Source organism: Aquarana catesbeiana, linkage group LG04 (assembly GCF_042186555.1).
Source record: "Aquarana catesbeiana isolate 2022-GZ linkage group LG04, ASM4218655v1, whole genome shotgun sequence".
Lineage (NCBI taxonomy): Eukaryota > Metazoa > Chordata > Amphibia > Anura > Ranidae > Aquarana > Aquarana catesbeiana.
The window spans coordinates 314,171,268-314,194,264 of NC_133327.1; the positions used below are offsets into that span (position 1 = coordinate 314,171,268).

Here is a 22,997-nt window from a genome sequence, read left to right on the forward strand (position 1 = left end):
TCAGCCATACTCTGCCTCTGTATGTGGCCAGGCTGTGGAAGTCTCACACATGTGGTATCACCGTACTCAGGAGGAGTAGGAGAATCTATTTTGGGGTGTCATTTTTGATATGTACATGCTATGTGTTATAAATATTGTATAAATGGACAACTTTGTGTTAAAAAAAAAAAGCGTTTTAACCACTTCTGGCCTTCCGTCATACGACGTCCTTGACTTTGTGTGGGGATATCTGAATGATGGGTGCAGCTACAGGCATCATTCAGATATCATCTTTTTCAGCCGGCGATTCCCTACGCCATAAGAACGATCATAGCGGCTGTTACACTGCTTGATCGTTCTTACGGGAGGCGAGAGGGGACGTCCCCCCCTCCCGCCGCCCTCCGGTGCTTCTACCGACTCACCGCTACGATCGATGCCAGGATCTTTTTTTTTTTTTTTTTTTTTTATTTCAGGCACAGCCTAGAGGTGAGATTTGGGGTCTTATTGACCCCATATCTCACTGTAAAGAGGACCTGTCATGCCATATTCCTATTACAAGGGATGTTTACATTCCTTGTAATAGGAATAAAAGTGATCAAAAAATTTTTTTTTGGGAAAAAAGTGTCAAACTAAAATAAATAAAATAAAATGAACAATAAAAAAAAAAAAAAATTTTTTTAAAGCGCCCCTGTCCGTGTGCTCGCATGCAGAAGCAAACGCATACGTAAGGCCCGCCCACATATGAAAACGGTGTTCAAACCACACATGTGAGGTATCGCTGCGATCGGTAGAGCGAGAGCAATAATTTTGGCCCTAGACCTCCTCTGTAACTCAAAATTTGTAACCAGTAAAAAATTTTAAAGCGTCGCCTATGGGGATGTTTAAGTGGCGAAGTTTGGCGTCATTCCACAAGCGTGTGCAATTTTGAAAGGTGACATGTTAGGTATCTATTTACTCGGCGTAACTTCATCTTTCATATTATGCAAAAACATTGGGCTAACCTTACTGTTTTGTTTTTTTTTAAAGCAAAAAACATTTTTTTTTCCAAAAAAAACGCGTTCGAAAAATTGCTGCGCAAATATCGTGCGAGATAAAAAGTTGCAATGACCGCTATTGTATTCTCTAGGGTCTTTGCTAAAAAAACATATATAATATTTTGGGGTTCTATGTAATTTTCTAGCAAATAAATGATGATTTTTTTTTTTTTTTTAACCACTTCAGTTACTTTAATCAGAGACATCTTTCAGATTGATAGTCATGGTTGTCTCTTGCCAAGTCACATCATTGTGGCCGTTAAAACTTTTCTCTTAATTAGATTTGTGCATTCAATATATAAAGTTGCATTTATATAGAAGTGTAATATAAGAAAGAGAAGAAAAAAAGAAGAAACACCCACGCTAGACGCTGTACATCTCAGCCACACATACTCTTGCTATTTACATGCATGGTTATATTTAATGCTTTTAGAACTAGTGATCCCTCCCCCACCCCCTCCCCCCAGTGACCCACCCCAGTTATTCCATTACACACCTTTTCTTTTCTTTCTTTTTCCTTCTTCTCTCCTCCCTTCCCTCTTCTACTCCCTTTAAGCTAGTATCTATGTTTTCCCTCCTTTCCTCTCTCCTCCTCCTCTCACATTCTCTCTTGACTTCTTATCTATAAGCTATGGAACAGCATCCCCACCCTGGAAGGGAGGCTGTTGCTCTCGGCACTAAGGTATTATTGATAGAGGGCGCGGCATTGCTTGAACCCATGGGTTCCATAGTTTCATGAATAGGTTGTAGTTGCCTAACCTGGTGTAGAAAGTCCTTTCGCTCTGCATTGTGGAGTTAACCGTTCCAACCCAGGCTTCCGGGGTTGGAGGTGTGCTTGATTGCCATGCTTGAGCGATTAATTTTCTGGCCTGAAACAGGCATCTTACTATCGATATGGCCGTGCTCCTGTCCCTCATTTCTCTACCGATATAACCCAGCACACAGGTTTTGGGATCAGGTTCTAAGTCCACTCTAAACGTAGCATTTATTTTCTTTATAATCTCGGTCCAATACCTAACTAGTTTAGGACATCTCCAAACCATGTGAATTAGGTCACCTGTTCCTCTACATCTAGGGCATTCGTCGTTGGTTCTACGGCCAAACATAAACAGCTTTTTTGGTGTGTAATAGGATCTGTGTAGCAACATCAGGTGAGAGGCTTTTTGTGAAGGAGAAACTGACACCTCTGAACCAAGCTCAAGAATTCTCTCCCATTGCTCGTCTGTTATCGTCCCCACATCTACCTCCCATCTGCCCCTTCCCCCTAATAGACCTGCCTTCGTATTACCTCTCTTTGTTAATTGGGTGTATGCCACTGTGATTAAGCCCTTGGTAGTCTCTGATTTGATTATTGTCTGTAGTAGTGGGATCCCACACCATATTGGGGGTTGTCTACCAAACTGCTTACTCAAAGCATGCCTGATCTGCAGGTAGCTGTAGAGCGCCTGGCTTGGCATCCCGTACTCGCGTCTTAGGTCCTCAAAGGGTTTCGGAGTGTCCCCTTCGTATAATTGTATCAGCCGGCTTACCCCACAGTTTTCCCACAGTCTGTTCCTTTCTACTGTTGATAATTCATGCAGTCGCTTATTATTCCATAGTGGCACATATTCTGATATACCTTTGTACCCCATTATTTTTTTAGTAGTCTGCCAGACCTTGGTGATCATCTTAAATGTTGGAATTTCTCCTTGTAGCGAGTCTGCCTCCAATGCTCCCACTAATGAGGCGTGCGGATTCCCCTGCAGAATGATTTTAATATTGCTGTTTCCCCCACCCTCGGCAGCACAGCCGCCCAACTGCTGCAGCTGGGCTGCCAAGAAGTAGATAAATGGCTGAGGGACCCCCAGTCCCCCCTCTGTGTCAGGGCGCTGCAGCTTTCGTAAGCCAATCCTAGCCTGCCCTTTTTTCCATATTAGTTCCCTAAAGAGGGATTGGATTTTTTGAAACCACTTTTCTCCGATCCAAATTGGGGAGTTGTGGAGTAAGTATAACAGCTGGGGCATCCAAACCATTTTTATCAAATTGGCTCGACCTGCCACCGTCAAAGGGAGTCTACTCCAAATATCGCATTTCCTCTTGAATTTCGTTAAGAGGGGGATCAAATTATCCTGAATAAACATATCGGGGTCCTTAGCCAGCACAACACCTAGGTATTTCATTTTCTCTGTGATCTTCAAGTGGGGCAAACACATCGGAATGGAGTTGGCCAGTGGATCTACCGGTAGAAGCGATGACTTCTCCCAGTTGATAACTAGTCCTGAAAACTTGCCAAAGTCTTCTACTAAGTGCACCACTTTCTCCAACGAAGAGGTCGTGTCCCCCAGGAAAAATATAACATCATCTGCAAAAAGCGCTATTCTCTCTTCTCTCTCTTTTCTTTGAAATCCCTGTATTTCCGTGGATGATCTCACTGCTCCCGCCAATGGCTCCATAGCCAGAACAAACAGCAATGGGGACAGGGGACATCCCTGCCTTGTCCCTCTTTCGAGGGAGAAGCATTCCGAGTATTCGCCGTTGATCATGAGCCTTGCCCTTGGATGGTTGTATAGGGTTTTTAGCCAGCTGATAAATATGGGGCCGAATCCAAACTTCTCTAGCACCCTCCAAAGGTATTCCCACTCCAGGCTGTCAAAGGCCTTGGCGGCGTCCAAAGACAATATGGCTCTGGATTCCGCATTTTTTGTTGGTACCTGTAGGTTCAGGTAGGCTCTTCTAATGTTTATACTAGTGGACCTACCGGGGATAAACCCCGATTGGTCCGGATGCACCAGTTTGTCGATGCATTTATTTAGCCTAGATGCAAGCACCCTTGCAATAATCTTGGCATCTGTGCACAACAGCGATATCGGTCTGTATGAGGCAACTTCCGATTGATCTTTCCCCTCCTTTGGAATTACTACTATATCAGCCTCTGACATTGATAGGGGCAGCCTACCATCCCTGGTCGCTTGCTCTAGTACTTTTAGAAGTTCCGGGAGCAGAGTCTCCCCATATTTCCTGTAGATCTCCAATGGTAGCCCATCCGGGCCCGGAGATTTCTGCCCTGACATCTCCGCAACTGCCTTTTGTAACTCCTCTAGGGTCAAGGGGGAATCTACCTCGCTTCTATCGGTCTCCGAGAGTGTGGGCAGGTCTATTCCTTCCAAGAACCTGTCCATCTCGCACTGGTTCAAGCCCTGACAGGACCTGTACAGGTCTCGATAGAATGTGGAGAAGGTTTCTAAGACCTCGGTCGGGTCAGATGTAATATTTCCAGCTGACGTTTTAATTGAAGAGATGGCTGGTGAGAATAGATTGGACCTAGTTAGGAGGGCAAGCATCCGGCCTACTTTCTCTCCCTCCCCAAAGTAAATTTGCTTCTGGAAAAGTCTCTTATTTTCTATTCTTCTATTAATTACCTCTTTATACTCTTGTTGTTTATTGAGCCAAGTCTCCTGTTTTTCTCGGGTTGGGTCTGCCACATATTGTGCTTCTGCTTCCATGACTTCCCTGCTAGCCCTTACCTCCCGATCCCTTGATATTTTTTTTACCATGGCGACCTGCTGGTGCAGCAGTCCCCTAAGATATGCTTTCAAGGTATCCCACACCACCCCCACCGGTGCTGTACCTGTGTTAAATGTTATAAACTCTTTTAACTTAGAAGAGATTTCTGTTGGACTGCTGATCAGATCCAGCCATAACGGGTTTATTGTCCACCTCTTCCGACTAGTTCTAGTGCTTAGGTTTAGAGTCAGAGTCAGCGGAGAGTGGTCCGATATTCCCCTCGGTCTATACTCTATGTTTCCTATTATTCGCATGGCTTCACTATTACCCACTGCCATGTCTATACGCGAGAGAGTGGAATGTGACCCTGAGTGGCAAGAGTACTGCCGAGTATTTGGATTATAAGATCTCCAGAAATCGCACCATCCGATCTCAGCGAGCAGCTGGGCCAATCTCCCCTCTGGTACTCTTTCCACGTGGGTCACGGGTGGGAATCGGTCCATGCTACTATCTAAAACTGCATTAAAATCGCCTACCGCTATTATGGGAATGTCCACCATACCATCCACAAACTCTAACAATTCCAGAATGCACTCTGTTTTAAACGGAGGAGGGATGTAAATACTTGCTATCACCAAAGGTTTATTTTCTACCACACAGCTCAGAAAAACATACCTTCCCAACGGGTCTATCCTGACTTTCCTGCAGGAAAATGAAATACCTCTCCCCACCAAAATGCTCACCCCTCTTGAGTAGGAGGTGTGGACCGAGTGGTACTGTTCTTGGAATTTCTTACTCCGAGCATGTATTTTCGTCTCATTAGTGAGGTGAGTTTCCTGCAGGCAAGCCAGTCCCACACCATAGTTTTCCATCATCGAAAAGACAGCTGCTCTCTTAGCGGGATCGCTCATGCCCCTAATGTTCCATGAGCCTATTTTTAAAGTTTTAGAGGGCATCTGCTAAAAAAGAAAAAACAAATACGAAAAAAAAAAAAAAAGAGAAAGGGAAAAAAAGAAAAGAAAAAACAACAGGGGGAATGGCTGACCCCCCGAGGTATAAGAACAATTCATTTGTGCATTTGTGTCTACAAAACTTGCTATAATATCTAAGGTTGTGTTAAAAATAAGTAAAAAATATAGGGTGAGGGGGTAAGGGCCCCCGCATCCAGGAACCACTCCCTCCCCTCCTCCCGTGTTATCTAGTTGCAAACGTGTCCAACCTGTGCCAATGTGCTTAATTTTTGCAGACTCTCTCCTCTTAAGTGCGTGTGCCTTTCGTTCACCGCAATATCTGACCCCGTTATTTATTGTGAGCCCCCCTCCCCCCCCTCTATTTAGCCTACCCCCTTCCCCCCCCTCAGCTTTTGCCTGGCCTAACCCCCTTCCCCCCCACTCCCCTCTGTGTCCCCCCCTCCTGCCTAATTAGGCTAGCCCTAGGGGCTATGCGTGTGACCATTTTATTCCCTTCCAACCATTCAAAAAAAACCATTTCACTCACATGTTGACCAAGTGCTTTGTAACATACTTCCAAACTCCTCCCCCCCTCTCCCCCTCCCCCCGCCCAATTCCAAAACACCAGAGCGATATTCAAGAAATGTAAACCTGGTGAAATCACATCTTTCATCCGTGCTTCCATCCAACACACCCCCCTCTTACCCTCCCCTCCCCGTGCCATCCGCTATATGCTGCAAACAAACCCCAAAAAAAGAAAAAACGAGAAAAAAAAAAAAAAAAAAAAAAAAGACAGAGTGAAACATAAAAATTCAGCAAGTCCTATGTGACCCCTAGCTCTGCAGGGCCATTTTGTTATCTTCAAGCCATTTTATTACCCCTGTTGTTGTATCAAAGAAGTGGGTAGCCCCTAGGGCAGTGATGCGCAGGCGTGCCGGATATAGCAGGGCATATTCAATTTTATAGTCCCGTAATTTATGCTTAATATCCCTAAATTCCGCCCTACGTTTCTGCAGGTCTGGGGAATAATCAGGGAAGAATGAAATTTTCGCCCCGTTGTATAGAATAACCCCTTTCTCTCTAGCCCTGCGCATCAATGTAACCTTGTCTCTATAATTTAGGAGTTTCATGATTATTGGTCTGGGATGTCCTCCTGATGGCGGGGGCCTAGTTGGCACTCTGTGGGCTCTTTCGATAGAAAAAAGGTGAGAGAAGGTTTCGGTTCCAAATATTCCCTTGAGCCACTTCTCTATAAACTCTTCGGGGTGGGGACCCTCGCACCTCTCCGGTAGGCCCACCACCCGCACATTGCCCCTACGAGACCTATTTTCCATTTCCTCCATCTTGGCTTTATGCAGGTCAATCTGCGTTTTCATTGCCTTAAGCTCTTGCTTCAATGGGAACAGATCGTCTTCAGCCTGGCTCATCCTCACCTCTAGTGTGGTTGTTCTTGCAGCAGTCCTTTGTAATTCTTGGCTTACTGTACTTAGCTCTTCCTTTAACCCCTTCAACTGGTCGCATAATACATTTAGGGAGGCTTTGCAGGAATTGACGGCACATAAAACATCTTTCAATGTCGGCTCCGCTGTTAAGGATATATTTAGCTCGGCGGCGTTGCTGGTAGCCATTCCTGAGGGTTCACCCGCTAAGCTTTTATTACTCGTAGCTTTTGTCGTGTGTGATACCGACGACCCTTTTCCTAGACTCTTCCTGTCCCCAAGGCCCCCCACGTAGGATTTCTCCTGCTGTTGGAGGGTACTTTTGGATGGGGAAGAGGCAGAGGGGTGCGCAAATTTTTCCAGCTTGGCCGCTGCTGCTGCTGCAGTCTGATTTCCCTTTTCTTTTGAAGCGCGGGTACTTTGAGAGCTACTGTTCTCCTGTTGCTGCGGCTCCTCTCCCCTTTTTCTAGTCATGGCTTAATATGCAGTCCAAAGGGAAATGCCTGTGGGGTTTTAGTGGCCAATCAGACTAACCTTTCCCTTCCCTTTCCCAGGTCAGAGATGTTAATACAGTCCCAGTTGTATCTTTCACGTATTTGGTTGCAAGCAGGGCTAGCACCTAGCCTAGCACAACACCTAGTACAGCAGTTGGCGGGTAACTTGATATAATTGGCCCTTTTATTTCACTGCCATGGATATACGTTAATATTTATGTTTCCCAGCTCCAGCCAGCATCCCCCTCCCCCACAGGGGCAAGCCGCTTTCTCCTCACCAGATAGACCCCCTCTGCTTCAAGCAGCTATTCAAGAAGAGGGAGAGTAGAGGGCCAGACAAGTAAAACAGTCTTATATCAAAAAAAACACTCGATACCTTAGTGCTGCCAAACTGTCTGGGCAGTGCTGGGACGTTCCCCACTGATTGCTGCCGCCGCTGTTAATAGGCGCCGTCACGGTCACTAGCGTCGGATCCGTCGCCCCGGCAACCCTCCGATCCCGGCCGGCGTTACACACTCTCCTCGCCGCTCCAGGGAGGGGGGTCACCGGGGGATCGCTGGCGGCGCCTGTCTTGTGGACTCCGATGAGATATACAGCCTGAGCCGGGATGAGAGGAGCCAGGCGGCTGAGCGGTATATACAGCCGGCGAAAGAGCTTCTGGCTGGGCTTAAGCCATGAAGCTGATGCGGATAGTCACGGAGGCTTCAGGTCAGAGGGAGGCACCAGCACTGCCTCTCACTCCAGCATCCGGTCACGCCCCCCAAATGATGATTTTTACATGTAGGAGAGAAATGTCAGAATTGGCATGGGTGCTCCAGAATGCCTGAAGGTGCTCCCCTGCATGTTGGGCCTCTGTATGTGGCCACGCTGTGTAAAAGTCTCACACATGTGGTATCGCCATACTCAGGAGTAATAGCAGAATGTGTTTTGGGGTGTAATTTGTGGTATGCATATGCTGTGTGTGAGAAATAACCTGCTAATATGACAATTTTGTGAAAAAAAAAAAAAAGAAAAAAAAAAACTTGATTTTGCAAAGAATTGTGGGAAAAAATGACAACTTCAAAAAACTCACCATGCATCTTTCTAAATACCTTGGAATGTCTTCTTTCCAAAAAGGGGTAATTTGGGGGGTATTTGTACTTTTCTGGCATGTTAGGGTCTCAAGAAATGAGATAGGCCGTCAGTACTTCAGGTGTGATCAATTTTCAGATATTGGCACCATAGCTTGTGGACGCTATAACTTTCACAAAGACCAAATAATATACACTAATTTGGGTTATTTTTTACCAAAGATATGTAGCGGTATAAATTTTGGCCAAAATATATGAAGAAAAATTACTAATTTTCAAAATTTTATAACAGAAACGAAGAAAAATTAATTTTTTTTACAGATTTTTCGGTCTTTTTTCTTTTATAGCGCAAAAAATAAAGAACCCAGCGGTGATTAAATACCACCAAAAGAAAGCTCTATTTATGTGAAAAAAAGGACAAAAAATTCATATAGTTACAGTGTTGCATGACTGAGTAATTGTCATTCAAAATGTGAGAGCACCAAAAGCTGAAAATTGGTCTGGTTATTAAGGGGGTTTAAGTGCCCAGTGGTCAAGTGGTTAAAGAAGAGCTCACATGAAAAATGAAAGAAGGGGGGGGCAGGAGGCGGAGCCTAGCAGAGCAGACATGCATTGTTAGAGCTCCACACCGCTGAGGAGAGAAGAGAAGGACAAAGCGGAGCCTGCAGGCTCAAAAGGTATCCATTTGAACCTTTTTGCCCCAGGGAACAAACTGTGAAAGTTTGGGCAGGAAATATGGTACTGGGAGGAAACCGTGGCAGAAATAAAAATCACCTCACAAAGAGCTCACAGGCACTCACTGCAACTGAAGCAGCTCCAGTCACCTCACAAGTTACAGCATCAGGGCGCTCTCACAGACAGAAAATGTCACAGCAAGACTCTTCATTTGAGTCAGATACAGAACAAATCCTCTCACAAACTTCTCCACAAGCCTCCTCAGTATCCCCAGTAATATTATTACAATTTGAAAATATGCTTCATAAGGCTTTAAAACAAACCTCAGACCAAATAACAAAAAGCCTAACCAAAGAAATAAGAGAGCTGGGAAACCGCACCGCAGCTTTAGAAATAAAAATGGATGAAATTGAAATTACAACCCAAGAAAATATAACAGAATTGGAACAATTAAAAAAAGAGAATTTAATACTTCAAACTAAGCTCGAAGATTACGAAAATAGAGCCAGACGTTCAAACTTACGCATAAGGGGAATACCTGAAACTGTGACAGACCTGCAATCTATTACTGCTCTATTACAAGAACTAAAGCCAGATATCCCTATGGAACGTTTAGAACTGGACAGAGTACACAGAGCCCTCACAGCCAAAAAGAAAGATGGACCCCCACGTGATATAATCACAAAATTTCATTATTACAGAACGAAAGAACAAATACTAATTGCTGCAAGAGAAAAAAAGGAACTTAATTTTCAAGGACACAATTATCAAATTTTTGCTGACCTATCCCAACTTACTATTACTAAAAGACGATCCATGAAACCCCAACTAATGGAACTGCAACGCCACAACATTATGTATCAATGGGGCTTCCCCTTTTCAGTCAGATTTAACTACCAAGGTACAATTTACAGAAGCAGATCAGCAGATGAACTACAACAAACCCTTTTAAAATTAAATCTGACAGAACCCACAAGCAGCAACACTCCCACATGCAGAAGAATGGCATCATCTTCACCTTCAGGCAGCACCCAGAAAATTTCAGAACAAAATGGGAATCACCATTCTCACAAAAGAGGCCGTTATGCCACATCATCCATGGACCAAGAAGATTCAATGGACTGACATCCTAATTCCTGATATCTTTTCATTTATTATACTAAGAGATGGTTCTCTATAAAAAACCTATATTTATAACTGAATGTAACTGCATTCTGATAGTCACACACTGTGTGGGATCATGTTACATTCCAGTTATATTTCTTATTACTTCTGATTCATATAGCCTTAGAATATATAAGTGAAATAAGGAAATTCTTGTTCAGTTATATATTATCAGGTAATAACAATAGATTTATTACTTTTTAGGACAAATATGTTCAATAATCCAGAAGTAATGGAAGCTTTTTCTTTCTTTTCTTAAAACAAATATATTATTATCTAACTAGTTCCTAGAATTATGTTTTTGTTTATTCTAATCTGAAGCAATACAACCTCAATTTTATGAGTTAACATATCTAAACAGTTACGTATGAATAAAATATGTAATTGTTTACTCTAAAAGGGTTAAAATCCCAAAATAATTCAAACTATCTTCATCAATACCAAAGTTATTAACAGTACATTTCTAACTGAATTATTTAGCCTAGGGCAAGACTAACCATATACAACCACCCTGGAATAAATAATTTCAACAAAAACTATATTCTGCACTCCAATTAATGAAACATCATTTTGATGTCTTTTGACATAGCACTTCTCTCCTGTAAGCGGAAGATCCGTGTACCCCCATTAGCCCTCCTCATTCTCCCAACCATATTATGTGGGAGTGTGACGAAGGCACTTATTCCCCTGAGAGAGATATTTATTCTCTTTCACGGGTAAATTGTGATTACTTGCAAAAAATAATTTATACAATGTATCATTTAATCTCGTATGTTTTTTGTTTACTCTTTACTCCAGAATTCACTGGTTTCTTTTCTATCTATTCATCTCTTCAGTCCACACAGGTTGATCTGCGCAGTCAGCTCTGCATAACAAAAAGTAAGTCAAAACTATTTGATCTATTGCCATGGCACCACTGAATATACTTTCCCTGAATGTTCAGGGAATAAATGTCCCTCAAAAAAGGACCAAAGCCTTCCGTACTTTCCATAACAAGAAGGCTCACATAGTATGCCTCCAAGAAACACACTTCACCAAAGATTCTACTCCAAAATATATTTCTCCTTTTTATCAACAAATTTACACGGCTTCTGCCTGTACCAAGCAAAGGGGAACTCTAATTGCATTTCACCGATCCACACCATTCACCTTATCATCAGAAATTAAAGACCCAGAAGGTAGATACTTGATACTCATGGGTTATATAATGGATACAGCAATCACGGTGATTTCCTACTACGCTCCTAACAAACAACCTACACCATTCCTCTCACATATATTACAAGTGATTAATACACACAAAATAGGAACAGTGATAATGTGTGGGGATTCGAACCAGGTCCTCCTCCCATTTCTAGATAAATCACCTTTTACACCATCCAAAATAACCTCTAGATTACCTTTTTCTCAACTTCTTTCCAAATACAATCTGGTAGATTCATGGAGAGAAAGTAACCCAATGAAAAAGAAATTCACTTATTTCTCGCACCCTCATCAAACCTTCACCAGAATAGATCATATTTTTCTAACAATAGGAATGATACCAGAAATTATTGCATCAGATATAATTCCGATTCCGTGGTCTGACCATAATGCAGTATACACTACTATAGCCTCAGCCATACCAAAAGCGCATGACCCAACGTGGTACTTACCGGACATAATGCTCAAACACCCACTACATCAGATGGCCATTGAACAAGCTTTAAAGGAATACATATCAATTAATAATACAACAGACATCTCCCCAATAACACTGTGGGAAGCTCATAAGCCTGTCTTGCGTGGTACAATACAAAGACAAATGGCACTATTTAAACGGGAACGCAAAAATCTAGCAAAAAAACTAGAACTCAATTTTAATGCAGCCTACATATCATTCCAAGATAATCCATCTCAGAGTACAAAATCTCATCTGGAAAAATCTAGATTGGAATACGATCTATTTCTCACGGAGTCAGTTGATAAATCCCTCAAACGCTCCAAACACAATTTCTACATGAATACAAACAAACCAGGTACATATTTGGCTCGGGCATTAAATTCAACTAACAAATCTTTCAAACCAATACGTTTGAAATTATCAAAAAATGTTTACACTTGTAATCCAGTTAAAATAGTCCATAAATTTCACTCACATCTCGCAACTTTATACAAGACAAACAATGAATTTAATCCTACAGAGGCTGAATCCTTCTTCTCAAAAATAACCTTACCTGAGTTATCTCAAAATCAAAAAAGCAGTTTGGATGAGCCTATAACTATAGATGAAGTTGCTAACGCCATAAAAGACCTAAAACTTAATAAAAGACCAGGCCCAGACGGCTACTCGGCTTTATACTATAAAACATTCTCAAAAATACTCTCTCCCATTCTCACTGAAACTTTTAACAAACTTCTAGATGGACATTCTTTTCGGCAAGAAACACTAATGGCAATTGTTTGTATGATCCCAAAACCCCTTTCTGATGATACTTCCTGTGTGAATTATCGGCCTATCTCTCTGTTAAACCTCGATATTAAATTATTAGCAAAAATAATAGCAAAACGCCTCAATAGCATTATAGGAAAATTAATACATAGAGATCAAGTAGGCTTCATGCCAAATAGACAGGCAGGCGATAATATACGCAGGGCAGTGTTATTGGCACATATTGCTAAAAAACGGAAAATCCCTTTATGTTTTCTGTCTCTCGATATTAAGAGGGCATTTGACACAGTATCCTGGCAATATATGCAATATTCATTACAAAAATGGGGTTTTGGACCCCACTTTTTAACATGGATCAAAGCATTATATAATAAACCCAAAGCCTATATAAAATATGCTGGATACAAATCTGAAGCCTTTAATATCGAAAGAGGTACCCGACAGGGTTGCCCATTATCTCCCTTATTATTTGCCCTTATACTCGAACCCATGGCCCAATACATCAGAACAAACCAAACTATAACTGGCATTGAAGTAGGAGGTATTACACACAAATTATGTATATTTGCAGACGATATATTACTTTTTCTATCATCACCACAGGTCTCTGGTCCTAACTTAATACCAGCTCTTGATGGGTTTGCAGCCCTATCCGGCCTTATGATTAATCCTAAGAAATGCCTAGTGCTTAATATTTCACTCACAAACATGGAATTGATCCCGGCTAGGGCTGCACTCCCATTCACATGGGCAGAAAAATCAATCCCATATCTTGGAATTCATTTAACAGCATCTCATTCTGACTTATTCTCAACCAATTATCCTCCTGTATTAAGACAGATCACAAATCTAATAAAACAATGGTCGCAACTTCCTTTATCCTGGATAGGGAAGATTAATGCAATCAAAATGACTATTCTACCCAAATTGCTTTATCTATTCAGAGTCCTCCCTATTCCAATTCCTTCCTATTTTTTGAGAATAGTACAAAAAAGAGCAACTTCGTTTATATGGGGCTCTTCTAAACCACGTATACCTATACACACACTACATCTTCCCAAAAATAAAGGAGGCCTGGGATACCCTAATTTTACTAACTACTACAGAGCAGCACATTTGGCCAGTCTGTCCAAATACCATGCAAAACAGGAAATCCCATTATGGGTATTTATAGAGGCTTCAGAAAATGACCCTCTATTAATATCAAATTTATTATGGCTTGATCCTAAAGACCGCTTTAAAATTCATAATCCCATAACTAAACACTTCTTATCTCTCTGGGATAAACTAAAAACCAAATATCAGTTACAATCTCCACACAATCCTCTCCTTTCTTTTATCAGAAATCCGGCCTTTTATCCGGCATGGATCTACCCAAATTCTTTTAAAGCTTGGACAACATCAGGCATTCAGACACTAAATGACTTCATAGCATCTAAATCATTCCTTTCATTCCCATCGCTTAGAGAAAAATATGATCTACCAAACTCTGAGATATTTAGATATCTCCAAATCAAAAATTTCTTTACACCATTCCTAAAGGGGGATACACCATTATCCCAATTATCCATTTTTGAATCAATCTGTACAAAAGATCCATTTGCTAAAGGTACAATTTCATCACTTTATAATCAATTATATGGAGTAGCAAATCTTAATAGACCCTCTTACGTTCAGAGGTGGGAGGAGGACCTGGGACGAACTTTAGAAGACACGGACTGGTCTAACATATGGCTCACATCTAAGTCATCTTCACCCAACATCTTAGCACTGGAGACAAATTATAAAGTCCTAACTCGCTGGTACCTTGTACCCGCTAGAGTAGCAAAATATTCACCTAATACCTCAGCTCTTTGTTTTCGAGGATGCCCAGAAATAGGCACATATTTACACATATGGTGGACGTGCCCAGTAATCCAAACCTTCTGGAAGGAAGTCTTCCTGATTGCATCTAACATATTTAAAAAAATAATACAACCAGATCCATATTTAACTTTACTTAATCTAAAACCGGAATGGTTAACACTCTCTCAATTCAAACTTATGATCCAACTAATAACGGCTGCAAAACAAACAGTGGCCAAGGCATGGAAATCTCCTACATTGGTACTAGCAGAAACAATTCACAGAATGAATAATACAATGTCCCATGCTAAGATGGTAGCCATCGATCAAAATCAAATTCCAAAATTTGAAAAACTTTGGCATCCTTGGATAAAACAACAGTTCCTGTCAAACTTCAATGACTCTGTCCTGTTGCCATGGTAACAGATTAAATGACTTACAGAGACACCCATTCTAAGGCTTCAAAGAGAACTAAAAAGAATAATAAACTGACGAGCGGGACAACCTTGTGGACCATACCTCTACCTTTCAACCCTTTTTCTTCTTTCTCTTTCCTTTTCTCCACCTTACGATTAAAGCTCATTATCAGAATTTATTTGACCTATATACACTCTACTTGTAAACAATATGTATAGTAGGTATAAATCATTTAAATACCTACAAAAGTAACTAAGGAAATGATATATATCTTTAATTTAGGTTTACGTGAACCCAATGTTTAATATTTGAAATTTCATGATATTTACCTATATAAACCCTACTGTAAAACAATGAGCTTACTTTATAGATCCTTGTAAACTTGCTTTATGTATCTTTATAACATTGTATACTCAATAAACTTCTTTTGACAAGGAAAAATGAAAGAAGGTAAATGCCCAAAGGACCCTGTACAAACAGCGCTTGTCCCCACTCAAATCTGCTGTGGATTAAAAATAAAGCAACTTTATTCTGTCAGTTCTGCAGTGGCTCCACCCACTGAATCCTAAAATATGAGCATTCCTATGGGGAAGGTGCAGCCATCATTGAGCTCTGCCCCCTCTTCATTCTGCAGCTCTCTGCCACCTCAGCTATCCTGTTTATTGCAGACTGAGCATGGACTCACTTCCAGCTATTCAATGCACAGAAACCGTCAGTTATACTGTCGTGAATCCTGTCCTATGCTACATAGGTCAGTGCCCTAAAAAGTTGAAAGTACATTTTTTTTAGACTCCTTTCCCACTGAGGCTGTAAAACACCTCTCCTTTCACTCCAATGTGAAAGCCCGAGTGCTTTCACACTGGAGCGGTGCTCTGGCAGGATGCTAAAAAAAAGCAGCATTTTTGAGGCGCTATAGAAGCAGTGTATACACCGCTCCTAAAGCGCCCCTGCCCATTGAAAGCATGCAGCACCGCCAAAAGCGCAGCTTTGCAGGCACTTTTAACCCTTTTTTGGCCGTTAGCGGGGGTTAAAAGCCCCCCCCAGCGTCCGAAAAGTGCCACAAAAAACATCAGTAAAACGCTTTACCGCTGATGTCCAGGCACTGCCAAATGTGCAAAGAGTCAGTATTCATGACAATACAAGTTGGCAGGTTCAGGCTCAATCTGCAATAAACAGGATAGATTGTTCAAGAGTTGTATAGTGGGAGACAAGATCAGCTATCTGACAACTGCTGCTCTTGAACTCCTGCACAGATTTAAAAGGAGATGGGTACGAAACTAAACTCTATTGAACAGTGCAGAAGCAGATGAAATATATTGTGCTATTTGGGGTGATTTAGCTCAGTGGTAGATGCATTTTAGTTCATGCGAGTCAGGAAGTCTGTTTAAGGGCTTGGAAAATAAAAGTCCTTCATCAGGTTTTCCCATGCAGGGGTCTTCGCCATTAAAAACAGACACAGTCAAAAGAATACAGACAAATTCATTTTGATGCAAAAACTGTTCTAGGAACAGCGACAAACTCTCACTAGAGCCCTTCCTTTTTAGGAGAGCATTACAACTTTCTCTCCATGTCTACAAGTGACACTCACAATTTTAGGTCCCACCAAATTGCTGACATCCTGCGCCAGTACAGCCAAAAACCTGTTTCTGCCACTACAGCCCAGAACCTGGAGCGCCTGATCTCAGCTGAAGAATTTTCACAGGTGGTTAACCAGCTGATGTCTGGTAAGATCCCTGGCAGCCTCTTTGGAGCCTATTACAAAACCTTCCTGGATACTTTGATGTCTCCTTGGCTCTTTCTTCAGCAGCACTGCTGCTTGGGCCCCAAACCTTGGGCTTTGGCTTTTGATTGGTCCCTCAGACCATCTCACCCAGCTCTCCTGGCTCTCAGCCTTTCTTTGCAGCACCATGCTGCATGAGTTCACACCCTGGCCTCTCAGTAGGAGATATCCTGGCACCCATCTGAAGTCCTATCTTCTAGTCTGACACCTCTTGATTTTCGGGTGGAGCTCACCTGTCCCCTTGACAGAGCAAACCTGTCTCCTGGCTGTAGCACACCTGTCGGGAGCCTTGAACTATGTCCAAGCCAATTGTTATAAGGGCTGTGCATGCTCAGTCTGCTGGTCTTCTGCAAGACCTGGACACTGGGTTGGAGACTTCCCTCCCAAAGCACTTCAAAATCCCCAAACTATGCACATAATTAATACTCTGGAGTCCCACCCTGCATATGTGCGAACCCCCTGTGTTCGTTTTACAACCATTTTCACAGTGGCTTTGTCTTACACTGTCACAATAAATGGTTTCTAATAAGCCTGAGTTGAATCGAAAGGGCATTTATACTTATCTCCCTTATATGTATACACCAATTAAGTACATATAGGGGAGCTGATTGACTTGCCAGAGGATTTCTGTTCATCCAATCCTAACAACACACAACACAGCCAGGTGGATGACACCGTTTTCTTTAGACTGTAAAAAGAGTACAGTATTGTTCTCTCTCCATCCCAACCTGCTGACTGGCCATTGAAAGAGCAGAAGAAAATTGATGGGGTTATCCCTTTCCAGTTCTGCACTACAGAAGATTGCAAGTGACTGATATCAAGTAAAATGCGGGCACTTATACTGGCTGCTAGAGTTAGGCAAAATGTTCGAGATCGGTAAAAGTTCGGCCTGGACATCACCTGTTTTCCATTTGGCGAACACATAAATTTGTGGGGCGCTCAGCAGGATGTTCGCCCACCAAGTGCCTCACAATGTACTGCGTGCTGCACAATGCATTCTAAGCCCTGATTGGGCAAAGCTTTTCCCAATCGAGGCACAGTGAATAGCTGGTTGTTAAGCGGACTGGGAAGCCGGATGCGGCATGCTGATAGCTAAATAATAAAAAAAACATTGCCGGCAATATGATGGTATGAATTTTAAGGGGAACCCCACGCCAAAATTTAAAAAAAAACAGCGTGAGGTCCCTCCCAAAATCCATTCTTGACATTTAGGGCTGGTATGGATTTTGAGATCCCCATGCCAATACTTTTTTTTTTAAATTACATGGGGCCCCCCCAAAATCCATACCAGGCCCTTATCTGAGCATGCATCAAAAAGAAATAAAAACACAGACACAGTTTTTGACAATTCATTTATTAAAAATAAAAAAAAAAGTCCCTCAATGTAGACCCATCGTCAATCACGACATCTGCCGCCTGACCCGAAAAAAGATAAAAGGCTAACCACCGAATGCAGGCTCTGCCATTTGATAGTTCTTATATAGCTAAGGGGCCACCTGGTAAAATTACCTGGTGGCACCACCCCCTTGTGACATCACTGAACTAGCATACTCTGATGAACCCCCTGCCCACAGACCCCCACATCCACAGGGTTGTCAGGAAGAGGCCCTTGTCCCCATGGGGACAAGGTGCTTTGGAGCACCTTGTTGAGGGCATGTGGCCTGCCCCCCTACCTTAGCTGGCCTGTAAGGCTGCATGTTCGGATAAGGGTCTGGTATAGCTCGGGGGGGACCCCCACGCCGTTTTTTTAAAACATTTTTTTCATTGCTATGGTAATTGTAGTGCTGGCAATTTAAATTTATTTTTTTTTCCTTTATAAGTGTCAGTTTTGCTGCAGCAGGTGTTCTGTACATGGTACAAGCAGACTAAGGGGACCTCCCAGGCACTACAGGCATACCCTACTTTTTAAGTACACAATGGGAACAGAGCATGTATGTAAAATGAAAATGTACGTAAAGTGAAGCAATACCTTTTTTCACTTCTCAGTGCATGTACTGCATTGCAGTAATCATTTACAGGCATAACTGGTTACCTAGGCAAGCTGGCCAACCCCAAAATTGGATAAACAGGGAGCAGTGCCATGTCAAGCTGACCAAGATTTTCCATAGACACCAATGTGTCCGTACTTGCGAGTGTACGTAAAGTGAGGGTTCGTAAAGTGGGGTATGCCGGTATATTTAAAGGCATTTTTAATTTTTATTGTTTTACTTTAAGCATTATTAAAATCACTGCTCCTGTAAAAACTTTTTTTTTAAATTTTTTGCATTGACACATGTCCCCAGGGCAGTACCCGGATCCCCATACCCTTTTTATAGCCAATAACGTGCATATACTAAAAGCCTTCAACATGGGCACAGAGTTCTGGCACAAAACGAACCAGGGTTGTTCAGCCCAACTCTGCTGTTTGCATTTGTAAAATACATATAATTACTTACTGAATACATGTGTATCTATTATATATAATTATAATCTATATATATATATATATATATATATATCTTGTCACAGACCTAGCCGGGACAGAGGCTGTTGGAGAGGACTGTATGCAAGCCTGTTGCCTTTTGATTATGGGCCCTGGATTTTCAATGGATTCATTCTGTTGGGACACATCCTGTGAGGAGATGCTGGTGTCGTCAACCTGTGTTTATGTTAATTGAATGAGCTAATGACATTGTCCTCTATACAATGTAGGAGACGGGACGACTGCTATTGTGTTAATTAACTGTATGAAGCTCGGTGACCACAAGTCTGGGCGAAAGGTCATGTCTCAGTCACCTAGGCTGTATAAAGGATTAGATAATTAGTTCATGTTAATTAAGTTACAGTTGTATTGTTAGAGGAGGTTCCAACGGCATATAAAGTCTTGTAACTTTGATTCATAATAAAACAGTCCATGTTAGCAGTGAAGCAAGTGTCGCCTTGTTTTCTGCTCAGAGAGGTTGGAATATCTGATATCTGTATACAGACTGGGAGGAAGTGGTATATGACGGAAGCACTCAAGCGGAGTGTGGGACGTTCCGTGACATTGGTGGCAAGCAGCGGGAAAGCTTCCTGCAGTCTGGGACATCCAAACTTCCATCTGGATCCAAGGTCCAGATAGCAGGAGAGGAGAGGTACAGATACCAGCCACCATGGATGAGGAATTCAGAAGGAGGTTGCGAGAGATGCAGATACAGCACAGAGGACCAGTATCGGAGCAGGTCCTGCTGGGATGGTGTGATTCTATTCGCTGCAAACTCTGGAAGGAAGCGCTAGCCCGTGAGCAGCGACACCAGGGAAAAGTTCTCCCCTCCATCGAGGAAAGGTACTGGTCGCAGTACAGACTGCGGGTGCGGTTTTTGGGAGAAAAACCACACAAGAAGCAGACAGCTGAATTAAGCAGGCTGGTCTGGGCAGAGATAAAGCTGGATGAGAGCTACAGAGCCCTCCGGTGGCATGTATCCCAAGCATGTCCCTGGATAGCGGATGACAGCCCAACGGAAGGCTTAAGCTACGGCGGCTTGGGACTGTTGTTTGTGAAGCTGACAGGGGACCCTAACTTTGGGAGTGATTTGGAGCGGCGGGTGGATGAAATCATGGATTTCAGAGAAGGGCTACTGAACATTTCGGAAGTGCACTGGGCACAGGAAGATTTGGAGTTTCTGGCCGTTCAGGAATGGGAGCTAGAGATCGCCTACAGACGGCTGCTAGACATTGCTCAGTGCCAGGGCTGGGCTCCCTTTGCCTGGGACTATCAGGAAATACCAGCTGACAACCCTGAAATCCTGGCTGAAGAGTCGGCAATGTGGCAGAGCAATAGTGTGCTTTGCCAACCTGCCCCCACAGCTATGGAGGCGGAGGTCTTATGGCGGATGCAGCAAGTGCTGACTGACCTTGATGATCCTGTTTCTGCATGGGATGATCTTGGATGGAGGAATGTGCCTGTCCAGCAGCATGCCAGAGAATCTGCAGTGGAAAATCTGGAGATTGCCATCCCCAAAGCTGAAGTGCTGACAACAGGGCAGAGCTCTGCTAACCTCTGCCCAGCACTGATAACATCTTGTGGGTTCCATGGACAGGAGATGGTGAACCTCCATCCCCAGACACCAGTTGCAGAGACAGGGGATCTGATAGATTTTTCTGCTGAGGAAGAACCATCGGGTGAGCCTCCAGCAGAAGAGTTGGGATTAGGGCCAAACTTCATTGCGCTCTGCTCAGCACTGATAGCATCTTCTGGATTCCATGGACAGGAGATGGTGAACCTCCATCCCCAGATACCAGTTGCAGAGACGGGGGATTTAATAGACTTTTCTGCTGAGGAAGAACAACCTGATGAGCCTCTAGCAGAAGAGCTGCTATCAGGGCCAAAGTTCACTGTGTTTTGCCCAACACCAACAGTGGCTTCGGCCTTCTTGAGAGAAGAGGTAGTCGGCCTTTCTCCCACAACACTGACAGGGACATGTGATTTTCTGCCAGCAGCATCTATGGAGTTAAAACAAACTTCTCCAGCTGAAGATCTGGTAACTGAACAGAGGGTCCAAGACCTCTGTCCCACACTTTTACCAATTCCAGAGACTGGGGATTTAATAGACGTTTCTGTAGAGGAGGAACCACCTGGTCCAAGACCTCTGCCCCACACCTGCAGCAATTGTGGAGGCTCAGGCTGAGAAGATGGCAATCACTTTCCAGCAGCAGATACAGGGGGAGAAGGGAGAGGAGGTGTGTGTTATCCCTCCCCAACAGTTGGCCAGGGTGGAGGAAGTGGGCTTTCCTCCCCAGCAAAGATCCGTGTACCTGGGAGACAGTACCATAGACATGTCGTCCCAGCAGCCAGATGAGGGAATGGAAAAGGAAGCAGCCGGCTCACCTCCCCAATGGCAGCTACACAGTTTGGGAGTGGAGGAAGCCAGCCTCCTGCCCCAACAGTTAGCCGGAGCAGAGGATGCGGAGTCCCCAGCAGAAGTGCTGGCAACAGGGCAGAGTGCTACCAACCTCTGCCCAGCACCGGCAACAACTACAGAGTTCCAGGGAGGCGGGGCAGTCGGCCTCCCTCTCCAACAGTTAGCCAGAACAGATGGTGTGGGGTTTCCAGCAGAAGGGCTGGCAACAGGGCCGAGGACTGCTGGACTCTGCCCTCAACTAACAGAGGATGGATTTCCTGTGAAGGTGGATGGGACTTCAGTCTCCACCTGTATACCCCAGGGATGCTGGGCAGTGGGCCCCAATCCCCAACAGCATGACAGAGTGAGCCCAGACACCCTGTCTTCTCTCCAGCGGCAGAAAGGATTCCAGGGAGAAGAGCCTGTCCAGGCCTCTCCCCAGCGGCAGATATGTTCTCTGAGAGAGGCAGAGGTTGGCTGGGTGAGTAATACTCTGGAACAATTTGTTTGGGGTACTGTGTGGGTACAGGCAGTAGAGGACTGGAACTATGGACTAACTTCGGAGTCAACCCGTCTGGGGTCTCCTCCTGTGTTAGTCTCCTGCCGAAAGGGGAGAAATGTCACAGACCTAGCCGGGACAGAGGCTGTTGGAGAGGACTGTATGCAAGCCTGTTGCCTTTTGATTATGGGCCCTGGATTTTCAATGGATTCATTCTGTTGGGGCACATCCTGTGAGGAGATGCTGGTGTCGTCAACCTGTGTTTATGTTAATTGAATGAGCTAATGACATTGTCTTCTATACAATGTAGGAGACGGGACGACTGCTATTGTGTTAACTAACTGTATGAAGCTCGGTGACCACAAGTCTGGGTGAAAGGTCATGTCTCAGTCACCTAGGCTGTATAAAGGATTAGATAATTAGCTCATGTTAATTAAGTTACAGTTGTATTGTTAGAGGAGGTTCCAACGGCATATAAAGTCTTATAACTTTGATTCATAATAAAACAGTCCATGTTAGCAGTGAAGCAAGTGTCGCCTTGTTTTCTGCTCAGAGAGGTTGGAATACCTGATATCTGTATACAGACTGGGAGGAAGTGGTATATGACGGAAGCACTCAAGCGGAGTGTGGGACGTTCCGTGACATATCTAATTCCATCTATAAAGCTCAACTCTAGGGAACAATAAAATTATCCCTTGCAGTGGGGCTGTGCCTGCACTGCAAGGGTTATATGCTAGTTTAGGCCTAGGGGACACAGAAAAGCAGATTTACTTACCCAATCCTTCACACCTCTCTGCTGCTAGACTGGTACCCACAGCATCTTCTCCCCATGCTCCCTGGCCCTGATTTCATCAAGACCAATGCAGGGTCCATAGCCC

At 43.5% G+C, this 22,997-nt stretch overlaps 1 protein-coding gene across 2 annotated transcripts in view; it reads right to left on the minus strand.

The window, feature by feature from the left end:
- IMPG1 (interphotoreceptor matrix proteoglycan 1) overlaps window positions 1-22,997 on the minus strand; it is a 439,262-nt gene that overhangs the window by 4,038 nt on the left and 412,227 nt on the right. The gene's annotated exons all lie outside the window — the stretch shown is intronic.